The 13,839-nt window shown below is 37.5% G+C and overlaps 1 protein-coding gene across 2 annotated transcripts in view; it reads right to left on the bottom strand.

The window, feature by feature from the left end:
* mark4a (MAP/microtubule affinity-regulating kinase 4a) overlaps nucleotides 1–13,839 on the bottom strand; it is a 101,213-nt gene that overhangs the window by 80,470 nt on the left and 6,904 nt on the right. The window lies entirely within an intron of this gene.

The following is a 13,839-nucleotide window of genomic DNA, read 5'->3' as shown; positions in this document are numbered from 1 at the left end:
TTTAAGGCAGTGCTTCTCAATTATTTTCTGTTAGCCCCCCCAGGAAGACGTAAAAGTTCCGCGCCCCCCCCCCAACTCTCTGCCACCACTGTAAATACACTATAGTATCATTTGTATATAAAATTATTATTATTATAAGCACAACTCTGCATAACATTGTGTTATTTTTAATATTAAAGACAAAAGTAATATAGATCAACTTACAATAAAGTGTGGGAAAAAAAACCCCACATCATTCTGTAAAAATACACTCGATACATTTTTTGACCGTTTAATTAAATCAATAAATAATAATAAATTCAAATTGATTAACAACATCAAGCATGAAGACAATATGTCAAACAATTAGACCGAAAAAACAAAAATTAATAGAACAAAAACGACATGGCAGTGGGCAGAGGGACAGTTTTTATTTTTGCTGCAGGCAGTATCAGCTCCTTTGCTATGGTGTGGGGTTAGTTTGCACTAAGCAACTTGATATGCCACCCTATATGATGCTAACCGTGCCTGCTGGCTTACTAATGTAACACTGACAAAGCGGGAGGATTGCTGGCAATATTTGGAACTCGCTGAAAAAAATAATTCCTGCTGTCCGCTGCGAACATTTTTAGACAAAGTAGACGGACTGGTGTTTCCTCGTCTTCCACTGTACTAAAAGACAAAGCCAAAAGCTAAATGCTACATATGCTTTGTCATATTTCATTGTCTTAGCTTTTCATATCTTCAGTGCTCTTTGCTGTGTGCTCTTGTTTGGTTCAAAAGTACTGTACACACGCTGAAAATGAGAGCGGCACTGCCGCCCACTGAGTGGATGTGCAATTACACTTTCTTCTAGTACGGCAAAAAAGTATTTTCCCCAAGGTCACATGCGTCACCCCCAGCATCGCTCTGCGCCCCTCTGGGGGGGGGGGGGGGGGGCGCCCCACTATTTGAGAAGTACTGCTTTAAGGAAATACTACTTCGCCAACAATGTCACACAAAGCAGATGGCTGGCCAAGGCGCTCCAGCCCCCTCCCATACATACAGTGTGATAGTTGATCCCCAGAATCTTTAAATCATCTGTGATGTCATGATTATCCACAACCTGCTTTATCAATTAAATCCAGTGTATGTTGAGAAATCCATAAATATGCAGCATTGTAGCAGGTAGCAAACTCACTTCAAGCTGCAGACAACAGAAAATACTGCTGTCAATTTAAACAAGGCAAACACACATAGTGTTAGGTATTTCGGATCGATGGCAGCCATCTTGGATTCTATTCTGGAGCTATACAAAAATGGCTCAATATTCTTGCTTTCAAACTATCAAAACACATGTTAGAGCAAAATTATATCAGAAACTATTGAATGCGATATCATTTTACTATTCTGGCCATTTTATGGAACTGAAGACATCATTGTTGCCTGATATTTACCGTTGAAAAAGAGTGACATCAAGATCATATCTGCTTGTCTGTGCGGTAGCCCTATCGCAAAAAACGCCATCGGTTCTCGTGATCCGATGTGATAATAAATAGATCATGTGTAAAGTAGATGTTTTGCACATTAGTCGACGTTGTGCATATATATGGACGATTTTGGTAAAAAAAAAAAATGCATTTCTCTGGTGATGTGTGACGTCATTGAACGTAAGACACGCCTTATAAAACTCGATACTATCATTATTTTGCACTGCAACTGCATTCTACGTGCCAAAATGCTTTCTAGGGGTCTTCTTAACACTAATGATGTGTTTGGCCACGTTGGAGGTAGCACTTCTACAACAGGGAAGCAAACCGGATGTTATCTTTAAACAATGACACATGCTTTTGCTTTGACCGTGTTGGTGCCAAATAAAAACTGTAAAAGGGTTGAAATCTGCGCTTTTGAGTAATGTTGATGTAGTAATGCAGCGCTCTTTGTAAGATATATATACTGTATATATATTTTATGGTGCTTTAAAGACACTACGTGATTAAGCATGCTGGCATTGTCATAGGACTTCCGACTGCAAGCCTCTGTGAGGTCATGTGACTCTATTGTTACGTCTGATATTACAGAGTCATGTGATTATTGTTGTGTTGTCTCATGGTGAAACTGGTAGAGGCAGTGTGCTGGCAAAAGTAAAGTAAAAATCTAATACAGTGTTGTTTTCGTTAACAATAACGATAACGAAAACATTTTGTACACAAACAATTTTTTCATGACAATGACGAGACAATGACAACCCCAATAGCAGGCGACTGCATGCCGGATCCGGCCTCAGCTCGCCAGATCCGCATAGCAACCACACCCGCTTAATGTTAGTGTGTCAGATGCGACCAGGATCAGCAATATGACAGTTTTGCCTCAATTATCGTCTCTTGATTGCACAGATGGGTGAGCCTGGGACCAGGTGCCGCTGATCATCGTCAGCAGCTTACTTAAACCGGTCATTGGCCTCACATCATTGCCAAATCAACAATTCACCTACAGGTATGTGACTTTCAGCTCACAAACAATCTTTTAGTCTTGATACTGAGCTCATTTTTGTGTTTTTCCCCTCTAGATCCTGTATTGCTTGCCTGGCAAAATGCCTGCCTGTCCGTTCACCTGTTCCATCACCAAACTGCCTACTGGATTCTTCGGATACTATCTACTCCCTCGTCAATGAATTAGTTTCACCATTACCCCAGAACCTTAACAAATAGAATATGTTGTTTACTGTCTAAAAATGAGTTATAATGTTGAGTTGCTTGTTTCAATTATAATATTTGAAAAAACAGTTCTATATTCTCCACGCAGCCATTCGGGTCACGCGAATGGCTGCGTGGGATACCCAGAGGGCGAATGGCTTCGCTAAGAACGAGCTTCATGCTTGTTTAAAGAGCCTGAAAATTGTTTAGAACGCTGCCCGTTGGAAAACAATCTCAAACAAAGGCAAGAGGAGGAAAGAACTGGGATCGTTTCCAGCCAACTAGCATTGCTAGCTTGCTGGCTGGCTATTCTCGCCTAGCCGCACGCAACAAGCGACACCTTGACCACACCGTTTACAACGCAATGCCGCCGAAAAAAGGTCCGACACCAGAGGAGTTTGAGGACATAAAACATTCTCTTACTTCCTTGATTGAAGAGGTGACTGCGATCGGAGTACAGCAAAGACAACTTCTGGGGCTGCTGGAAGAGGTCAAACAACTTCGCATCCAAAATGCGGAAAAAGATCGGCGCATCACTCAGCTGGAGAGGCGAGTGGACGAGCTGGAGCAAAGTGCCCGTTGTAAAACTGACGTGGTTATCACCGGCATCAAGATCCGACCGCGCACTTACGCGCGTGCGGTGGCCACGGACGACGTGGAACCCAGCCAGCAGGAGGAAAACTCGGTGGAGCAACAAGTGGCATCTTACCTTCGGAGCAAGGGAATAACGTTGGATTTGGAGCACATCGAGGCGTGCCACTCGTTGCCGATGAGGACTGACAGACCGCCAGCCATCATCATGAGATTTATCAGTCAAAAAAACAAGACAATGCTGCTGAAACAAGGTCGCAAGTTAAAAGGTACCGACGTATATATGAACGATCACTTAACACGGAAGAATGCTGATATCGCCAAAAAGGCAAGATATCTTAAAAAGCAACGCAAAATTCAACACACGTGGGTAGTCAATTGTAAAATATACATTAAATTGAACGGAACGCCTGAGGAAGCAAAAGTGCTGATGGTGCGAGATATTGAAGAGCTTGAAAAGTACTGATACCTATCAAGACCAGGTACCATCTCTGCATACATTGACTATGAACGATACATCAAACACACGAACTGTACTCAGGAATAAGAGCGATATTGATACACTACTGCGAACCCTTCAGCACAAACAAATAGAACTTGAGGCCTTTGAATCCAACGAGTCCAACAAAACAGACCCTAATATAGATATTGATCCTGACAATCATTTTTTTCCTTCTACTGTTACCAATTGTAATTCTTTTACACGGCATCTGTATGAAAATCATATCAACTCAATGGGCAAACTGTCAATTATACATTTCAACAGCAGAAGCATGTACAAAAATTTCAGCTCTATCAAAGACTATCTGCAACAATTTACACACCCCTTCAGCATAATTGCTATCACAGAAACGTGGTTTAATATTGATAAAGGTATTGATTTTCTTATGGATGATTATGAATTAAAATACATAAATAGAGAAAAGAAAACTGGTGGTGGAGTTGCCCTATATATACTTAACATAAATCAATTAAATGTATGGTATTAACAGATATGTCAAGAACACTGGATGGGTGCATGGAATGTTTGACAGTAGAGATCTACAATGAAAAAAAGAAAAATATAATTGTCAGCTGTATCTATCGATCACCAGGTTCATGTATTGAATCCTTCACTGAATGGATGGGCCAATTGTTTTCCACTATTAAGCAAAAAACATTATTCATCTGTGGAGATTTTAATATTGATTTATTAAATCCAAGCAAACTGGCAGCAATAGACGATTTTTTGGATACAATGAATGAATGAATGTATAGTATGTCTCTTTACCCAACAGTAACTAAACCAAGTAGGATTACATCACACAGTTCTACAATTATCGACAATATCTTTACTAACAACTTGGGAAACCAGATAGTCAGTGGCTTGCTCATATGTGATATTACAGATCATTTACCGGTTTTTACCTTATTTGATTGTGATATCTGGAAAAGTAAGGATAGTGAAGTGGTATATCAACGGAAAAGAACCGAAGAAAATATTAACGCATTCAATAACAGTTTGATGGTCCAGGATTGTACTACTGTATTTAGGGAATCAAATGTGGACAGTGCATATGATAAGTTCCTAGAGAAATTTATTTCTCTTTATAATACGCAATGTCCTGTTGAAGGAAGCAGTACAAAGAAAAGGGAATTCAAATGCCCTTGGTTGACAAAAGGAATAATCAACGCCTGCAAATAGAAAAATTATTTATACAAGTTGTTTATCAAGTTAAAAACCAAAGAAGCTGAACTGAAATATAAGATTTACAAGAACAAATTAACAGCTATAATAAGAACTAGTAAAAAGCTATACTACAACAAGCAATTATATGAAAATAAAAATAATATAAAAGGCACATGGAACATATTGAACAAATTAATCAAACAAGGATCTAGCAAGGCAACATATCCTGACCACTTCATTGAAAAGAATGGTATAAATTATGATATGAAAAAAGTTGTTAACAGCTTTAATAGTTTCTTTGTAAAAATCGGTTCAGAATTGGCTGCAGGTATTCCGGACCAGGACCCCGACCACTATTATAAAAGAATTAAACGGAATCAGAATTCAATCTTTCTCTATGCAACCAGTGAGCAGGAGGTGATAAATACTGCATTGAAGTGCAAGAGCAAGCTGTCCACTGACTGTCACGATATTGACATGTTTATTGTTAAAAAAGTTATACATAGTATAGCAACGCCCCTCACTTATATTTGTAATTTATCATTTCAATCGGGTCAATTTCCAAACAAAATGAAAATTGCTAAAGTAATTCCAATACACAAAAATGACAGTAAACACAGTTACACAAATTATAGACCAATATCACTATTACCGCAATTTTCTAAAATCTTGGAAAAACTATTTACCTGCCGATTTAATAATTTTCTTGATAAACACAACATAATTAACCAGGGCCAGTATGGGTTTAGAACAAAAACAACCACCTCAATGGCAATTACAGATGCAGTAGAAGAAATCACAAATGCATTGGATGAAAAAAAACATGCAGTTGGAATTTTTATTGATCTAAAGAAAGCTTTTGACACAATTGATCACACAATTTTACTCAAGAAACTACATCTGTATGGTATCGGGGGTTGCTGGGGAGTGGTTGAGAAGTTATTTAACAGGAAGGGTACAATATGTGAAAATGGGGAAATGGTCATCAGAACATCTCAGTATCTCTCATGGGGTCCCTCAGGGGTCTGTTTTGGGACCAAAATTATTTAACATTTATATCAACGATATATATACTGTATCTCAGTTATTGAAATTTATACTTTTTGCAGATGACACAAACATATTCTATAGTAGTGAAAACCAAAATGAATTGGTAACTACCGTTAATGAGGAATTAAGTAAATTAAAGAGGTGGATGGATATAAATAAATTATCACTTAACTTAAATAAGACAAAGGTAATGATATTTAGTAACCTAAAATATAACGCAGAACTACAAATAAAGATTGATGGGGTCCCAATCGGGAATGTAAATGAATTCAAATTTCTAGGAGTTATTGTAGATAGTAAATTATCATGGAAACCCCACATCAGACACATCAAAACCAAGATCTCCAAAAGCCTGTCACTAATAAACAAAGTGAAATCATACCTTGATGACAGTGCACTCCGCACTTTGTACTGTTCTCTAGTGCTCCCATATTTCACATATTGTATTGAAGTGTGGGGAAACACTTACAAATCTACCATCAATTCATTAGTCACATTGCAGAAACGTGCGGTACGAATCATACATAAGGTTGGATTTCTCGATCACACCCACCGTTTATTTGCTCTCTCAAAACTATTAAAAATCAAAGCTCTTGTAAACTATCATACAGCTATAATGCTATTTAAAGCAAAAAATGAATTACTGCCCCAAAATTTACATAACCTATTTAAGGTTCGTGAGAATATCCATAGTCTGCGAGGCTCTGGAGATTTTATGTTGCCAAGATTTCGAACCACTTGCAAACGTTTTCGTGTGTCTGTATGTGGAGTAAAACTCTGGAACAATTTAGACAATCATTTCAAGCAGTGTCAGAATATCCAAAAATTTAAATCGCTGTATAAAAATATGGTCTGGTCACAATATAATGACATTTGCTGACAATGTGTGTTGCTGTTTATGTCAGTTGGTGTAAATATTGAAATTTTTGGGAATGAGGCAAGATTAGTTGGTTGTCTGTTGGTTTAGTTGTTTTTGTCTGTTTTTCCTTTTTTCTTCTTTTCATTGTGTGGACATGAGTATCCCACGAGTAAGGATGCTGGACAATGAGATCAGGGGTGGGACAAAATAAGTTTTTTTCTTCTTCCCACTCCCTTTCGAGTACAATTATTTTTGTTGAATTATATTGTATGTTTTTTGTTTCTTTTGTGTGTGCATGCTCGAAATAAAAAAGTTTCATCATCATCATGTTGTTGTATGTTGAAAGAATATGTTTCCATTAACTCAATTGCTCCCAAAAACGTATAAATACGTTCTATTTTTAAATGTTTCAGTGTCCCAAAGATGTATTTATACGTCTAACACGTTTTTTTTCAGCGACATCTCTGGGTTCTGATTTACTGAGCTCCAAAGCACAAAGCTGAAAATCCATTTTAAAGCAATAAAACTGGCCACTGTAGGGCTGTAGCACATTTGGTAAGACCCGCAACCCGATTCAACGTCAACAAACGGCCGGGGCACACAGCCGGGGCGCCGGAGGAAGGATGCCAGGCGGCGGGCGACTGAGCAGAACAACCGAGAGGACGCCCGGGATGCCAGGCACTACACAACTGAGCAGAACGGCCGGGACCACCAGTGCAGCGGACGATGTCGTGAGTCCGTGCTGCTCGCCTAGCAGACCACGCAGCGACTCAAAAAAATCCATCTTTATGAGACAGGCAGCGATGATGGAAAAATTTACCCAGCTGTCGCGGCCACAACAGTGTCATCTCAATTATGTGTAAATAAATTGTTACTTTGCTATCAAAAGCTCTATTTGTCTTGTTATGTTATTTTGTAAAAGGAAAACATAATTCAGATGTTTGGGATGTAACTGAAGCAAAAAATAGCTTTGTTAAAGTCAAAATTATGTTTGAAATGTATGCTTTCACAAAAAGCCCAATTTCTTTTTTCATCAGAAATTGGAAAATTGCTCAAACTAAGCTATTCTCTAATGCTGATTTCTAAAGAACGTAAAAAGATATGAACTTACTTTTTTTTCCTGCTTCTTTTCGTGGGTTCCATGGTTATCTAGCAATAGAACAGAATTTTCTGTGGGGCCTTGCAAAATCAATCAAAATCCAGTAAAACGGCCGGGAGCAAAGGGGCTTGCTCCAGTGAAAATGGCTGGGAGTGAATGAGTTAATAAATAGCATGAAAACGAAGTGTTGTTATCATTGCTTTTAATAGACACATTTTTAATTTGCAATAAAAAACACATTATAGTATGATACACTGAACAAAATGGACTCCAAATTTAATACTGAAAACGGTTTTGATACAAATCTGGCCCAGATTGGGTAACGTGTGCCATATCCGGGCCATACATAAATGTTGTGTCTGCTACTTTGGAGCAGTTCTGGCCTAAAACTGGTTACTTATCCAGCAAGTGACTTCTAACTGAGTTTGGGCCATTGTTCAAAAAGACACTGGGGTGTATCCGTTTCATGAAGTTGGGCCAAAATTTGCAGTTCATCTGGCACATGTCCGCTCTAGTTATATTTTGCTATCTGGGAAGCCAAAAACGTGGCTCAGGAGACTGGAACATAACAAGACGAATGCCAGTTTTTGTCTGACAAGACGACAAGACGAAAATGAGACATTGTTTCTGTAATATGTTCACAATGCATGACATTTTCATATTTTCATATTGTACATAGAGTACTTCAGCTTGCATCGTAGCAGTATATCGTTTCACTCATGCGAGATGTGCTGCGCCTCTCCCTGCTCACCGGAGTTGTGATAGGTTGTATCACAAGCTCGGCTGCGCGCCATCTTGCTTGCTTGGAAACATGGTAAAATGTATTTTCTTATCTTGGCAAGAGAGAATATGCAATTTTGCTTTAGCCTTTCAAGCTCTATGCTGAGCGATAATCAGACGCTAAATGCAACTCCTCATGTTAGCGTAGCATTCACGTGAGCATTAGCTACAGAATGCAAGTGCCCTTTTAAAACACTGGCCAGGCCAAAGCAGAGCCACTCGGCTTTTCTGATCAGTAAGTCAGGAGCAGGGGTGCCCATTATGTCGATCCCGATCGACGAGGCGATTTCAACAACGCTAGTGTGGGTAGCTCGCAGCATTAAAAAAAAAAAAAAAAAAAAGATTTTTTTTTAAATGCACATAGTTAATTATGTTGTGTGGGCAACAGAATATAACTCGTATGTTGCTCACACAACATAACAAACTATATTCATTTTTTATTATTTTTTTCTTGCCCACCCAAACCCCCCACAACATTTTTTTTACATGCAGTTCGTGGCTTCTAGGTAGGTTTTATAGAAAATAATGAACTGCTTTTGCTGCTGAGTGTGTATGTATTATCATCGCAAAGTTGGTGTTGTCCTTGTACATAGACGCTACAATATGTGCTCATCTGTTTCACTTTATTCGAAATTGTTGCAAACCTTTATTTTTTTGGCTAATACTTTTGAATTTTACAGACAAAAACGTTTTGAGTTTTGAGTACCTGTTGACTAAAACTAGAAGAAATGAGATTTCGTTGACTAAAACTAGACGAAGGCAAAAACATTTTGAAATGACTAGAATATGACTATGAATAATAAGTATTTTCGTCCAAAAGACTACGACAAAAATTAAAAGACCTACAAAAAAACAACACTGATCTAATATGTAGAATATAGAGGAAAAGTGTAACGATGTGTACACGTTACTACTACTGTTGCACGATAATTATTGGTCCGATAATTATCGGTCCGATAACTATCGGTCCGATAACAGGAATTATGACGTCATCCCAATAAATCCAATTACATAATTAATAGGACCGATAATACAGTATGAACTGTGCTCGCTGTCTGGGAAATCAGTAGACCATTTGCGGGGCATTGCTGCCACCTGCCGGTCAGAATAATTTGCTGCATCTATAATTTGGCCCACAAACTCATTCACTTTACACAGTGCTGTGTCTAGCGGTAGCATTGACAATCGTGAATGCTTTCTGTTACTTACGTTTCCGCTTCGGAAATATATGTCTGCAAGTATTTATGTTTACTATAACATATGGATGTGCAATATATGTTTACTTCGGTGTTGAAGGGTCATATGTACAGAACTTCATAAGTTGTTGTGTTATAGAAGCCAGCCAATGCTTAAGGCTTGGTAGCTCAAGCTACTGTGCTATGCTATACATACATATAATAGTTGTCGTGTAATGTTAGTCCTGTCAGCATGCTTGGTAGGATTTTATACTATGCAGAGAATAAACCTCATACTTTATTGAATATGGGTTCACTCACTGCCATTTATATTGATTATTATATGGCAAGCCATTAATCCTTTTTGTTCTACCATATTTTTGATATGAGGAATGAGTGATAAACCTTACTATATAATGTTTACAGTGTTAGTTATGTTAGTAAGTTATTGAGAGGCCTTTTGGTTATTGATAGGCTTGCTGTCCTAACCTGTCTCCCAGGTTAAGAAAGTTGTTTCATGGACCAAGACCACAAAAGTCTCCTATGGCACCAAATATTTTTATCTGATGACAAAGCACAATACCTGTTGGGTTTATGTTTTAGTTCAGTGCTCATTGCTCAGAAAACACATCTTCAATTATATTGACTAATTGATTGTGATTGACTCAAATTATATTTATTTGAAAAAATAAATATTGGCACTTTATTTGAAGTCAAGAATGTTCTTGTCTTTGTTTTGTTCATTATAATAATGTTCATGTTATTATGAAAATTCTGGTGAAATCAAATACAAATCTATGTTGAATCCACCATTATTATTTTTTTAAACCTCCAGGTGTTCAAAAACTCGGGTGAATGTACATTTTAAAAATTATATATTATCAGTTATCGATCGGTATCGGCTTTGAGGAGCAGGAAGTTATCGATATCGGTATCGGTTTCAAAAAATGGATATCGTGCAACCCTAGTTACTACCCACCTCTGGAAAACTGTGAGGAATTCAATTCTACATTTTTAAGATTAAGATTTGTGTTTTCTGCCATTAAAAATCGTCATCAGTATTTTGCACGAACTCGATAGAGTGGGAAACAAGAGCCCAAAACAGAAGGCAGAGGAACCAGGATGTCAGGGTGATAAGTGGGTGAGGTGCACAGACAAACAAATAAAAGGAGGTTATACTCAAAAAAGAACAGATGCCGACACAGTAGTCCCTGGCCAGTTCCAGGCCTTAAGGCAATACACTTCTATTCACCCAGCATGCCATCTACACACGCATGCACACGCACACACATAAACAGATCTCTACAAACTCTCAGACAAGTCTTCCATCCCGTGCTGTCGTTCTTCCTCTCACGCCCCATCTACAGTATATGGCCTATTTTGTTCCTTCTCCCAATAGGCATAGGCAGCAACAAACCATGAGCAAAGGTACAGGGCTATTTATATTTTTAACTAGCATTTTACTCAGGCTGTGCAACTAGTTAACTCTGAGTTACGTCACACATTAATATCAGAGCCACCTAAGAAAAAGTTAAGCCTTTTTTAGGCTCACTCAAACTGTGCTACTTGTATATATCAGTAAAACTGTATCCAGTGTTGTTAATAACGGCGTTAGAATACAACGGCGTTACTAACGGCGTTTTTTCTTCAGTAGTCAGGAATCTAATTACTTTTTCTCATCTTGGCAACGCCATTGACGTTACTGAGGCGGGAAAGGCGTGCGTTACTATGCGTTACGATGTTGGTTGACTGACACGAGAAAAATGTGAAAAAGACGGACTCACGGAGACGAGAGAGCAGAGTGATGAAACAGTTTTAAAACTTACACATGTCAAAAATAGACAGAAGGGAACTAATGCAATAACGGGAGCAATTTTAACAACTTTAACGGTTGATTCACAACATTAAATGACTTTCACACATAGCAAAGGTTACTATTTAGTTATCGCAATATCCGCAATACCCCTGTGTCTAGTTAAGTTAACTGTGCTAGGGCCAATTGCCCAAAAAACCCTTTAAACTTCAAATTGTGTGACCCTTTTTTATTTTATTTTTTTAGAAAAAAAAACATGAAAATTTTCACGTTACTTTGCCAAGTAACTCATTACTCTTACATTCAGGTAACTGAGTTACTAACACAGTTACTTTTTGGGAGAAGTAATTTATAAGTGTAATTAATTACTTTTTTAAAGTAAGATTAACAACACTGTATAGGACTGGGTGATTTTAAGATAGAGATCAGAAATAATTTTTCCAAATGAATCCCAGTGATTAGCCGTGTCATTTGGCAGTCCCTCAAAAAGAGTCCAATGTCAATACTAATCAAGGGGTTTATTACACTCCAGGTGAGGTCTACAGGAAAGCTAAACACACATGACAAAGGAAATTACACACATGGTCCACTAAAATACAGAAAAAACACAATTTTTTTGAGCACCGGCTAACTTAATGCTAACAGAGAATGGTAGACGCCAATATAAAAGCTACCAATTCCAAATTATAATAATAAAAATAAAAGAATTAATACAAGTTAATATGAAGAATACGAAGAAAAAAATTGTGATTTTTTTTTTTTTTTTTTTTAATGTAGGCACAGATTACCCTATCATACTAATTGTACACACAGTGGTACCTCTATGTATGAATTAATCTGTTTCAGGACCTGATTTGTAAGTCAATTTTCCTATAAGAATACATTATCATTTGATTAATTCGTGCCACAGCCCAAAAACCTACACCAAATCCTTAATAAATACTGCTGGTACAATTACAGTGGGGCAAATAAGTATTTAGTCAACCACTAATTGTGCAAGTTCTCCCACTTGAAAATATTAAAGAGGCCTGTAATTGTCAACATGGTTAAACCTCAACCATGAGAGACAGAATGTGGAAAAAAACCCGGAAAATCACATCGTTTGATTTTTAAAGAATTTATTTGCAAATCATGGTGGAAAATAAGTATTTGGTCAATACCAAAAGTTTATCTCAATACTTTGTTATGCACCCTTAGTTGGCAATAACGGAGGCCAAACATTTTCTGTAACTCTTCACAAGCTTTTCACACACTGTTGCTGGTATTTTGGCCCATTCCTCCATGCAGATCTCCTCTAGAGCAGTGATGTTTTGGGGCTGTTGTTGGTTTTTGAAATGTAAACAAACCAATCTATTGTGATAAAACAACTAATTGCAATAACTGCATTAACCATCAAAGTGAAGTCTAACTGTAACTGTAGTCTTGAAACAAATCTGAATAAGCAAAAACATTGCAATAAAATAATGCAAACTGGTTAAACTTGAGAGGAGCTGAGATCTGTCATGACAGAACATCGCTTCAATGATATTTGGCACCATCTAGCGTTGTTAATGGGGAGAGTAGCTCAGATCTGTCATGACAGAACATCGCTTCAATGATATCTGGCGGCATCTAGCGTCGTGAATGGGTATAATATCCAGACCGCGATTATAAGACAACACCCTCTTTTTCAGTCTTATTTCAATGCAAAAAAACACCGTCTTATATTCGGGCCGATATGGTATATGATGACTACTGTAGCTATAAGTAGTGTTACTAGCTCATTATGACTTGATTTATCAAGGGGACATCATATAGGGAGGGGATGACCTAATAACAGATAGGACAGGTAGAGGGGAGTCAGGACAGATTTGGGTATGACTACCACTACTGTATGGAACCCCAAAAGGGTCAAAATTACATAAATAAAAACAACATTTTGAAATAAATACCCTTTAATAAATAACAAATTGTGTGATATGACCCTTAAATTTTAATAAGGTAAAATTATAAAAAAATGTTTTACAAGAGAAAATACATTTTTTATAAAGTATTTTGTTTTATTTCATCATGCCTTTTTCCACAATTAGCTTTTTATTTCATAATGTGTATTTCAGCAAAATGAGATTTTAAAAGATAAAAGCCTTTTTCACAAGTCCTTTTACACAAT

This window comes from Corythoichthys intestinalis, chromosome 18 (genome assembly GCF_030265065.1).
Source record: "Corythoichthys intestinalis isolate RoL2023-P3 chromosome 18, ASM3026506v1, whole genome shotgun sequence".
NCBI lineage: Eukaryota > Metazoa > Chordata > Actinopteri > Syngnathiformes > Syngnathidae > Corythoichthys > Corythoichthys intestinalis.
Note: the sequence above shows the minus strand (reverse complement) of the source record. Positions and strands in the feature narration are given on the sequence as shown.